Source organism: Toxorhynchites rutilus, chromosome 3, assembly GCF_029784135.1.
Source record: "Toxorhynchites rutilus septentrionalis strain SRP chromosome 3, ASM2978413v1, whole genome shotgun sequence".
Lineage (NCBI taxonomy): Eukaryota > Metazoa > Arthropoda > Insecta > Diptera > Culicidae > Toxorhynchites > Toxorhynchites rutilus.
The window spans coordinates 213,153,422-213,165,881 of NC_073746.1; the positions used below are offsets into that span (position 1 = coordinate 213,153,422).

Sequence of the window (12,460 nt, forward strand, 5' to 3'; positions counted from 1 at the left end):
CTTGATATAATGATTCAACATTATTGATTGAGAGAAAACAAGTGTAGCTCAGTATACAATGTGACATTTTTGATTTAGACCTTATTTGTTTGGAAATATTAGGCGATTTGCTTAAGTGGTCCAATTCCCCCCATTTCCCCTAATACAACTTTTATGAAATCAATCTGAGCTTTTCTGCTTTTAATTATACGCATAGTTTGTTTTGACTTTCTTATTCATTACGACCCTTCAATTGACAGTATTATGATTGCGCATGATTGATTACAATATGTTGTCGAAAGTGTAGAACAAATATCGATGATTGGCAACACATTAGAGAATTGCCTATGTCAGTTTGGCTCAGAACAATATATAATACGGCTGGTGCAATATGAAGCTAAATTCTTATTCGATTCGTGAATCCAATTCGAATGGGTGGAATTTTGGTATTCTCTCCCGCTCAGGTTGGTTCTCTTGAGATAACTGTTGCAGAAAGGAAAACCATTGCATGAGAGTGCATCTCAGTGCCGCTGGAGAATAAACAGGCTGCACAGGTATGAGCCTGTACCAGGTGAGGGAGAAAGAGAGCGAATTGGGGTCTGCATAAACTCACCGCACCTTTGCTCAACCGGTGTGGCTCAGTGGCGAATGGCACAAAGTTTTCCGATGCTCGCTCACTTTCTCAGTTTAGCGTAAGAGGCTGATCTGCGCGATCACGGTTTTACAAGAAGTCGTCGTGGATTCTACGCAAAGGGGACCCCAAAAAGGAAGTTCGCGATATTGACGTGTGGTGCTTCGGGCACTACATTCTTCTGCTTTTGCTGGTCTTAAGCAGCTTTCTGAGGCCAAGCCACGGTTGTGTGAGTGTTATGGGTGTTGTTCTTGTTGCTGTTTTCGTTTCGAGTTCGTCTCTGTCGCGCGCACACCTTTTGAATGCGGCCCATGCGAGTGAAGATCATTCAGTGGTACCAGTTTGAAACAGCATAAAGTGAAAGATTAATAGCAATCATTCCAAGTACTACGCCATACCATGTTGAAAAACTTGCACTAGTAGAAGTGAGGACATGTCATTCCACAGGCCATTGTACTGAAAATTTTTGTACGATTTTGATGTTTTTGTTTTTTACCCACATATTTACGTAACTCCCCGCGCTACACCTCACTGCCCTGAATCAACTACAAAATTTGTAACGTTTTATGAAGGGAAAATATGATTCGATAACCATGCTGAGATGAAGTGTAAAATTAAACTATTCTTCGTGGCTCACCGAAAAACCTGGTCCAGTCATAACAACTACAAGAAAAGGTTCGCTTAAACTCGAATATGGATACTGGAATAGGATGAAATCTCGCTTGATCGTGGACCAACAATTTGCAGCTGTTTAATGGACTCTTGTGGAACCCGCGACGGTACGAAAAAGTGTCTCCTAAAGTATATTTCCATAAATTTCACAGATGAGTGGGGTTAAGTGCAGTTGACATCTGGCAAAAAAGTGAAAATAAAGTTGGAAATGCTAAAGCTGCTGAGGGCACACGGAAGAGTGTAGTGCATCGTGTGTGGAAAATTAGTTTGTGTCTGTGGCGGATGCATGTAATGTCTTTCTGCTGTTTCCAAAAAAAATAGTCGATTTTCTGCAAATAAAATTAAGTCAAATGATGGTCGTCGCTGATGTGAGGTGAAAATTAAACCACACATACAGCTTCATACATACAGATGAGCCTTCTAGTGTATTCGTCGCTGTTAAAATGAAAGTGTTAATGCGAATGTGTTGATGTGTTTGTATCCAGCGAATGTAACCACCGTCATTCAGCTCGACGGGGCCCGACAAACCTTCTGCGCCTGGTCATTGCTCGAGGAGCAGAGACTGCGCGGAAAAGTAGCTGAAAACAACAAACTCTCGTCCTGTGCCACGCTGACGGTTCTACGAGTGTGAGGAATTTTGCATATTACCACTGCTGAATTGGAAGATGAAATCGGAATACGACAACGCGTGTCTGTGAGAAATGTATAACAATAAGGTCATAACAAGGTATGAATCGAATGATTTATGTTATTTACTTAGCTTTAGAGCTCTTCTGCATAGCCTCTCGTCTGGTTTTATTACAACCCACTTGTTGTTAAAAATGTACCTCATTTACCACCAACATCGACGGGGTTGTTGTGGCTGTTGTTTCCTGCAGACGTGTAGTCTCTAAAGCCCAACAAGAGTGTTTAAATGTTCGGAAAACTTTCTGTTCTTCGTAGAAGCATGTTTTACCATCATATCAATAGAAGTCAATCTAAGCTAATGGACATCTAATGAAAATCCTGACATTATACCGAGGGCTGTTTGATATGTTTTGAGATTCACGATCACTTGTTACAAATCACCAAATCTGATATCGTTTGCGATGTTTGATCATTTCAACAAAAAATTTAATTTCGCCGTGGCCTAATTCAATGACAGTGTGCCGATCAACTTGTTTCAACTTTTGGAGATGAAGCACCAACTCGAACCATAGGATGTCGCTGATTCTCTGAATTCAACCGTGGTCGTCTTGCGTTCCAGGACAAATTTCGTGGGGGACACCCAAGATCGTTTATATTGAAATTTTTTTCACGTGCCGTATCGTGAGATTGAGACACTTCTGGGCGTTAGTTTCACTTCAATACATTCAATATTTCACAAACTTTTGGCCGTTCAACTAATGCGAGCGTTCATACAACGACTCGACCGAATGATTTCTTGGACGTCCAAAATATCGTGTTTGTGCCTTCGAATCCTGATTTATCCCGCAATGCATTCTTCTAATTCCCGATATTGATAATAGTATGCGTGACCAACGTTTTTCGACTGTTTTTCTGCTGCCATAATCCTATTGATTCGGGTCGGATTTACTACGCCAAACTATGAGAAACAGTCCCGAACCATAATATTTCCATAGTTGGTTGGCGTTGATTGGAGATGTCTGTCCCTCATCACTCTTTCGCCAAACCATCCATGCAAGTTTCCATTGAAATATTATTTCCAGTTGAAGGATATTATCGGCAAAAAGAGGGCCTAAGAGATTCTGCGGATTGATTTTTTTCCAATTGGAAAACGCTTGCGTCTATTTATGCGGATAATCAATCGTTTAAATGAACATTCGTTCGCATAGCTAGACGTAATCACCAGCTTGCTCTGTCTGTTGCGTTAGTATTTACATTTTCGATAATAGTCAAAACGTCTCCGTCGGTAGTTTCAGTTGTTATCGGATAAAACCAAGAAGGATTGGAAGAAATTTAGTGAAATTGCTGGAAAAGGTGCTCTGGATTCGTTGCGAGTTTATGATAGTACTTTTTTCCTGAATACTCTGGGATATAATGAGCGCAGCAGGTTCGTGTTTTTCAATTAATTGAATTTGTAAAGGTAATCTGCAATGTTGGTAATTTTAGCAACATGATTTACCGATATCACGATCAATCACTTACAGATGGTGCAGTGACTTACACCAACGGTATGAGTAAATGCAGAGTATGTGGAATAATTCAATATCGAATCCGAGGTGTTATAATGCTAAGAGCCAATATTATTTTAATTTTACTACTGATCTGATTCTTTCATTATCTATTTGAAGATTCAAATGCAGAATTTTAGGTAATTATAACATTAAAAACACAATTGTTTCTCTTTGTTCATCGCAGTGCAGAAAATAGTAATTATATGAGCAGCGTTTCAATGGTTTCTTATATTCATATATTAGGAAACACTAAGTAAAAAGACACTATATTGACAGACATGTTTGGACTCTACAAAGAATGTGATTCAAATGTAGATTTAGCTTATAGCACATAATACTGACAATGGTTGATTTCCAAACGATGTATTAAAGCTGTATGGAACTACGTCCGTTATGCGGACAAACAGTGATTTTTTGGAAAAATTTTCAAAATTGCTCAATCGTTTTCGAACAAAAAATGTTTGTTTGCACGTTGAGCAAACGTATTACATTGCGTAGAATGCATAACGGCGAAAAAGTCGATTTCGTTCATTTTGTCGCTTACGTCTCCTATACAAAGATGGGCAGCGTAAGAAGCACCGCAACTCAACTCAATCGGGTCATCTTCTAATTCGGATAGCGACCCGGACATGGTCAAGAATCAATCGAATGGCACACTGAAACTGTAATAGAAAGTATGTTACAGCTATACAACTAGGAGAAAATAGCAACTGCAGATAGGTTTGCTTGAATAAAAATCAATAACTGAAAAAAATGAATCCGTTGACCAGTATTTCCCGATTAGAGGGCATTCTTTCCTGCCATGCGACAGAGAATGTGCAGTCCTGAAAAAGAAGATAAATAAGGTGGATCGCGTCTACACAGTACAGCTGTATGGAGATCTTAGCAAATGGGTTTCCTAGGACAATATATTGGATGTGCAAATCTTTGAGGCAAGAGATATTGTTGACTTCAAACCACCAAAGGGGCAAAAGGTGCACTTCAAGGTTTCGCGGTTCAACCAATTTTCTCATTCGGAAGATTTGCAGTACCTGGTGGTGGCTCTTCGGCCTCTGCAATCGAAACCAGAACAACTGAGTCTTCCTGCCAATCCTGCATATACAGGTTGAGAAATTCCGATCAACATAGAGAAAATTGAGTGGTTTTATAATGAGGTTTTATAATGTAATTTTGACAGATTGACCTATGTATAACACAGAATCCCGATAATCCAGTTCAAGTGACTAAGTTCAAGTTATGAATTGTCCAAAAACCATTTAGAAGTTTGCTTGCAACAATTCAAAATTTGTTTAATGAATATGAAATATTCCAATCAATTTACATGACTTTTCATAGCAGCTGCAAAAATAAAACTTTTTTAAGTGTTATATGACTGTAAAATCAGAGATTAAGAATGCAGATGGTGAGCGCGTCGATTTTCCAATCCGGAAGTTAAGGGTTCGAACCCCACCACCGTATAACACCTTTTTTCGGATTGGCAATTCGTTCGACAACCTCAACCTCACCTCAATTAAAAACTGTGGAAGTGCTCAAAGAACGCTAAGCTGAGTGGCAGGCAAAACCCCGCAGTTCTACGTGCTTTTTATATATTACGTAACGCTAAAAGTATTTCAAAATATCTTCTATTTCCCTCCATAACGTATTTTTGTATCCCATAGATTGTGCTCTGGTAGACTGTACACTTCTTAGTTCTTCTTCTTTTTTTGGCTTTAAGAGGGTTTAAACCACTTCTTAGTTGCTCTCCGTGATTGACCTGAACCAGCGAATCTGCACAAAGAGCACACTGAACGACTCTTGGAAGTAGCAAATCATTCTCATTGTGCAAGTTCCGGTAATTCAAGCATTAAATAGTCAATAATGACACCGGTCACGTCCTGTAATCACCAGGGAAATGAAGGAATGTTAGCATGATATTCACGGCAAGAAAAGTCACCTCTATGGCGTAGTTCCTTGGCAAAAATCATGGAAGGAAAAAATGTTAGTGGAAAAGGGGTAAAAAGAATCAACCTGAAAAGGTCGCCAAGAAACTTCTTTAATATTCCTCGAATAGACGATATATTTTTCAACCTGAGAAGATCGCTGAGAAAATTGCTGTCTTAGGGGTTTATTCATCCTCCTTAGGGGCTTTGGACTCTCTGCTCTGATTCTCAATAGTTTCAGGTTCATTTTGGACATGCTATTATAGAGATCCGTCATTCACAGATAGAGTTTGTATTTTTGTATTCCTTATGCATTAAAAGTTGTTCTTGTCCCTTTTCATTCTCCGTAAGCACTTTCCCCTTCGATATTTCTCAAGGTCTGTGCCTAGAGGCCAGGACGAAAACTTGACATAGGACTTTGAGGACAAATGCTTTTGAATTGAGTTTTTGTAACTGTTCAGAAACCCGTAAATTTCACTCATCCGAAACTCCAAATGGAAGCCTTAGAAAAACCTTGTATCATATGAACTGAACTGAACTGAACTGAACGGATTGTGAGATAAATCAGATAAATATTCCAACATCAACACGAAAAACTTCTCTTGTTTTCTAACTGTAACTTAGTATCGATGCTCACAAATATACATAAAAATCTTTATTGATAAAATGGTCCCAATAGAAGTATCGATTAATCGATCGGTCGCCTTTTTCTTTCGTTTATTTAATATAGATGAATACGATAAGGATCCATCATATTACAGTGCCTTCCCCAGGCACTGTAATATGATGGATCCTTATCGTATATGATGGATCCCCAGTTATAACTAGCCCCAGTGTGGCTAGTTATAACTATATCGCCAGGTGATGCAGATTTGAAGCGTGAGTGTACGCTTTGGAACCTCTCAATCGGCAGCCAGTTTAGTTCATCCTTTGCAAAATTTTGAAGGTTACCTACGTACTCAATATCGTATCCTTAATGATAGCGACGTGCATTGAACACGATATGATTAGGCAACAAATTTTCTAATAAAATCTCCAACAACGTTAAACCTTTTAAACCAGGCTCTTGGCGAAACATTGAGGATACTTTGGAGAGTGTCGCCATTGCCAGGTCATCTCCTTTCCTTTGATTCTGATAAGTGCCTGCTATCGGCAAACGTAGAATAATTTTTAATACATATCGATTCACCTTGTCCGTCACGAAAAAAAACATGTGAGAACGAATAACGCCCGAGTTTTATACAAACATGTTTTTTTTCTTCCCTCACAGCACAAACCGCGAGTAAAATTATAAAAACATACCTACTTTATTCGTTGAATTGTTTACTTGTTTTACTGTTTTCAGCGTGTGTGCTATAATAAAAAAAATCTGAATAAATTTCCTATCCCTTGGTTTTGCGTAATATGCATTTGAAATCCCTTAATTTTCCTTCCCATTTTCGTAGAGTAACCCCCTTATATAGAAATCAAAAGTCGTAGTTCTACGTCAAAACTTAAAGTCATGAAACCGATAAGAAGACAAATTCATCACCTGCCTGTTTTGTAATATAACTATTGACTATAGCTGCCGTATTGAGAGTCACCTTATGTTCGATGAGTTTCAAGATATTTTGAGCCACCCTGTACTTCAGTGGAGCTATCGCATGTCAAAATACAAATATAAACCGAAATCACTCTCTAAGGGATTTCTCGTGAAATTAAGTTTATTCAATCAGATATCTTGGATAATTCATCAGTTTAGTCGGCTTGTTCACATATTCTAGGAGTTGAACAGATATTTTTTAATCTCAACGATAAATTCACATAGAAATTACTTTGATGTTTGGGGGCACAGTGGTCAGTGGTGGATAATAACATACAATGTTTTGTTTACTAAAGCTGATATACCTTATCCCATTCTGCTCTTAAGGTGAAGGTGGAAGCTAGCCACAAATGGCTCGCACGAAAATCAATAATTTTGCGAAACAGTGTGAAGAAAATGATCGTTCTCGAATACTTTCCATCAAGTAATATCAACCAAACTCTAATCGATTACTCACAAGATATCAAATTTTCATCTGCCTTCGCACTGTATAGTGAAAAACATCGGAAAACTCAAGTAATATCAACCAAACTCTAATCGATTACTCACAAGATATCAAATTTTCATCTGCCTTCTATTACCCCATTTTTACACGTGTGTTTACCTATACTACTACAATTTTTTTTTTTTTTTTGGCAGACTTATCTCACTTCTTAACTAGGCGAACCTAGCCAGAATTTTCACCTGCCCCCGGGCTTCTGAATGCCAAAGGGGGACTAGGCTCTGCGGAATGCACGTATCTGCATGCTCGTGCTGTTTCAGTCCTGACCGAGAAATTGTCGGACAATCGCGCAGGTGCTAAGGATGACCGACTTTTGGATGCCGGCCAATTCCTTCTCCATGTTCAACACCTTTAGCGCTTCCAGAAGTGTCTTCGGGACAATTCCAGTTCCAGAGAGAACGACTGGAACAATTCTTGGGACCTCCCTTAGCCCCCACAGTTCCTTGAGCTCCACGGCCAATGGTCGGTACTTGCAGATTTTGCGACCGTGGGTCTCCTCCAGATTCTGGTTCAGTGGAATAGCGACATCGATGATGGTGACTTTGCGGTCGCTCTTGTCGTAAACCATTATATCTGGCCGGTTGTGGTGGATCGAGAGGTCGGTCAGAACAGTGCGATCCCAGTACAGCTTGAAACGGTCATTTTCCAGGACAGGTGCAGGCAGGTACCGGTAGTTTGGTACGTTGTCTTCCAGTAGAGCACATTGAAGCGCCAGTTGTCGATGAACAATACGGGCCACGTTGTTGTGGCGCTCGGTGTAGGCTGCGTTGGCCAAAACGGTACAGCCTCCCATAATGTGCTCTATGTTTTCACCTGGTTGATGGCACATCCGGCAAATGTCATCAACGTCTTGATGCCAGACGTACCGCCTGCAGTTTCTCGTCGGCATTATCCTGTCCTGGATGGCTATCATGTCGGCTTCTACTACTGAAGAGAGTTCACCACGCGTTAGCCACAGATTAGATGCGGCCTTGTCGACGTGTGGCCGGTCCAGTTGATGGGGGTGGGCACCATGCACTGCCTTCTGCTTCCAAGCTGCAATCTTCTCCTCCACTGTCTGCAGATTGCAGTTGAGTTGGTACTCCGCTTGCGCCAAGTGCAGAGCGCTGTATCCTCTGTCGGCGGCGCAGACAGCCCGATATAGCGCGTTTTGGTTGGCGCGTTCTGCGAAGTACTCGCGCAGTTGTCGTACCTGGGCAACACACAGTGCAGATATGTCGACTATTCCAAGTCCCCCTTCTTTGCGTGGCAGTGAAACTCTCTCCAGTGCCGATTGAGGATGGTGCATTCCGGCCTCTTTGAATGCTTTCCTCATCCTCCTCTCAAGGTCCTCTAGGTCAGTTTTGCTCCATTTGACTACACCAAAACTGAAGGTCAGCAGGGGAACCGCGAATGTGTTGATCGCGCGTACCTTGTTCCCCGCGTTGAGGAAAGTCCTCAGGACACAGATCACTCGACTCAAGAACTTGTCTCGCAGCTCCGTCTTGATGTCGGAGTGGCGAATCCCGGTGAGCTGTCGGAATCCAAGATATTTATAGGATTCGCCACGAACCATGTCTCTTATGAACTCGCCGTCATAGACCTCGTAACCTCCGGATTCGGTAAGCTGCCCTTTCAGCAGATGGACACAGCGGCACTTGTCGAGGCCGAACTCCATGCAGATGTCCCTGCTTATGTCTTCGACAACCCGGATAGCTACACCTAGACGCTGACGTGAATCAGCGTAGACCTTGAGATCATCCATGTAGAAGGTATGGGTCACTTCTTCGTGGGCGCCGTCGCCATACCTTATTTTATAGCCATGACCGTTCCTATTGAGCGTCCTACTGAGGGGGTTCAGTGCCAGACAAAACCAAAGCGGGCTGAAAGAGTCGCCTTGGAATATCCCCCTCTTTATCTGCAGCGTTCTAGACTGCAACACATTTTCCCCATCACTGAGGTGCAGAGACGTGCTCCACTGCCTCATCGCATGCTGCAGGAACCTAACGACGACGGAATCAATCTTGTATAGCTCCAATACCCGGACGAGAAACGAGTGAGGTATGGAGTCATAAGCCTTCCTGTAATCGATGTAGGCCATACTTAGGTTCCGCTGGTTATATACCGCCTGGCCGACTATGGCTGCGTCGATGATGGCCTGGTCTTTGCAGCCATGCGTATTTTTCCTGCATCCTTTCTGCTCTTCTGCGATGATGTGATGCTGTTCGCAGTGAGCAGAAACTTTGGCGGTAATTATGCTGCTCAGTATTTTGTACAGACTCGATAGGCACGTTATCGGTCTGTACTTTGATGGGTTCAATGTGTTGCTGTCTTTCGGGAGGAGGAAGGTGACGCCACGGGTGGCGAATTCAGGAAGGTTGTGTGGGTCACGTAGCACCTTGTTGAAGCACTCAGCTATCTTTGGATGTGCGACGGTCAGCTTCTTGTGCCAAAAGTTCTGGACACCATCGGGGCCCGGTGCTGCCCAGTTCCTCAGGTACCGCGAGGCTTCGCGGAAATCGTTCTCTCCGACGATGATAGCTGGCATCTCTCCAATTTCACCACAACTCTCCTCCTCCCGTCTTAACCACATTTGCCCGTCGCGATGTTCTACTGGGGTCTCCCAGATACCAGCCCAGAAGTTCGTCACATCGCTAATATCTGGCAAACCTTCGCGGTAGTCGGGCTTCTCGTCGCTAATGTGGTCGTAGAACGCTTTCTCGTTATCTCTGAACATCCGATTTTGTTCCTGGCGCTTTGCAGAGTCAGAGTAACGTTTCAGCCGTTTTGTAAGGACGCTCAATTGCTGTACCAGTGTGTCGAGTTTTTCCGTCAGCTGGTGAGCTCCCAGCTGGCGAAGTTCAGTAGGCCGCACGATCACAGCAACTTGGCGACATAATTTCGCCGATCTGCTGCCTCTTTTGTACGCCATCAGTCTTCCAATTGCGGCGCGCTTGTTTAGGATCTGTTGCTCCAATCTCCTTCGCCATGGAGGCTCACGCCTTTCACGGAGATGTTGGAGCAGTCTGCCTCTTGGCCTAATACGGTATCCTAAACTTTTGGCGGTCGCCACAGCAGCACAGTAAACTTTCAGTTGCAGCTCCTCCATGTTCTCAGCATCAACCAAGTGCAGCGGAAGAACGTGCTCGTTCATGAGCTTTACTGCACTTGTCAGCCTGCGGGAATGCTGTAACTTCGGGATCCTGGGGCGCGACAAAGGGTCCGTGTCGCGGAACTGTGAGATCGCCTCGTCGTAATGGAAGACCAGATCGCGTAGTAGTTGTTGATCTGGCTGTGGGTCTTCCGGCTCAGGGGGTTGTTGTACTGTGGCCTCCACCGGTGCTGATTCGCGTGCCCCACTCGCGAATGAATTGCTCAGCCGTACTGAACTTCGTCTTGACACATCGCTTGCTCTGCTTGTTCTGGAGCTTAGTTCTCTCTGCACCTGCTGCTTGATCTCGTCGACTTGCGTTTGGGAGAGCATATTGTTGCGTACAATCGCTCTACGCCTCGCGTTCATCGCGTTTTGGTCAAGCCTCCCGACGAACTCTGGATACGCTTCCTCGAACATTGTTAGTATTCGAGGGCGACCGCTCATGTCCGTCTCCAAAGCAGTGCAGATGTAATAGGCGCGGATCACGAATTCGTTCATTTCGTGTGTCCACATGATCCGTCGCCTAGTAGTACCCACAAGTGTGGACGACTGTCGTCTGACAGTCGCAACACGCCTCGTAGGCGCAGCGTTTCGTTGGTGATGTCGATGGCTGCTGTTTCCGTGTGGCGGTAGCTCTTCGGGTTGAACCCGGCTGGTGGCCCGCTCTTGCACCTCGCCCTCCAGCCGCTGGCCGCTCGCTCTTACTCCCGTTCCAGGACCAGCTCCAGTCAGGGGATCCTCCTCGGGCGATCGCATTCTAAGTATTCTTCGTGAACGTAGCTCCATTTTCTGGGTGTATCTCCTTTGCCCGGGAGACAGCGGGTTGGCAAGGCCTCCATGACCCGGGAGGCCTTCCCCGGGAGAGATATAGCGCTCTGACTCGCTCGCACCCCCTCACTTAGCCACTTTCGACACCCGTTCTCGGAGCCAAGACCAGGTGTGTGTTTCCAGTTCACGCCCGATCTAAAAATGTCGTCATATGATCTTCGTGGAGGCGTGAGATAGGAACATTTGAGACCAACGGGCAGGCTTCTACCCTAGTGTTGATCCCCATTTGAGAACCTTTTTTTTCTGTATTATAGTGACTTTCAACGCTTCTGGCTGGTTCGTCACTTTTCCTTCCATTTTGGAAGAGTGTCGGGAGTGAGAATTGAACTCGTGATCTTGAGCGTGAGAAGTATGGATGTTACCTCCACGCCAGATCGGCTCCACATACTACTACAATGGCTAGCTTCCACCTTCACATTAAGGGGGTTCCTTTAGTGACTTTTACCCTGGAAAAATATGCCACACCAACTAAACCAAGCCTGCGAAACGTTATCTGTTTCTTACTACGTTTTTAATGAAGATGAGAAAATTTAAATTACAACTGTAATTGAATAGGCCAAGCTTATTTAATACATGTACATACTATTTCAATGATGATTTAAACTAATCTGGACGAAAAAACGCATAAATCTATCCCATTTAGCATGATATATGCCAGTGACCACATTACCTCCTGGTCAAACAAATGTTTGATTGTTCAACTTTTTTTCTAATGACGAAAAATGTACTGGATTAAATTTTTATAGTAAAGCCGCTTACTATCAACAATAAGTTGAGCTACAATATGCTTCTAAAAACGGGGATTGAATCGGTATGTGGACGCTAGGAATGGGAATCCTTAGGGTGACTACTATGCCCCCACTTACTCCACGTTCAATGAACACTGTCAAAAAAGCGCAAGAATTTGTTTGCATCACGAACTCCTAGACATACACATATAAAAACCAGACGTTACATTGTTACCCCCAATCTCATTGAAAATTGATTTCCTTCGTTTATGTCTTATGTAAATTGAATAGAGTGTAGTTTTGTTCTTG

The 12,460-nt window shown here is 43.2% G+C and overlaps 1 protein-coding gene across 2 annotated transcripts in view; it reads left to right on the top strand.

The window, feature by feature from the left end:
• Positions 1-657: 657 nt before the first annotated feature.
• The window catches only part of LOC129777133 (uncharacterized), a 133,228-nt gene continuing 121,425 nt past the window's right edge, over positions 658-12,460 (top strand). For both annotated transcript variants that reach the window (XM_055783212.1, XM_055783213.1), the window contains exon 1: positions 658-2,009. The gene's annotated coding sequence lies outside the window, so the exon portion shown is untranslated. The remainder of the gene's footprint in view (positions 2,010-12,460) is intronic.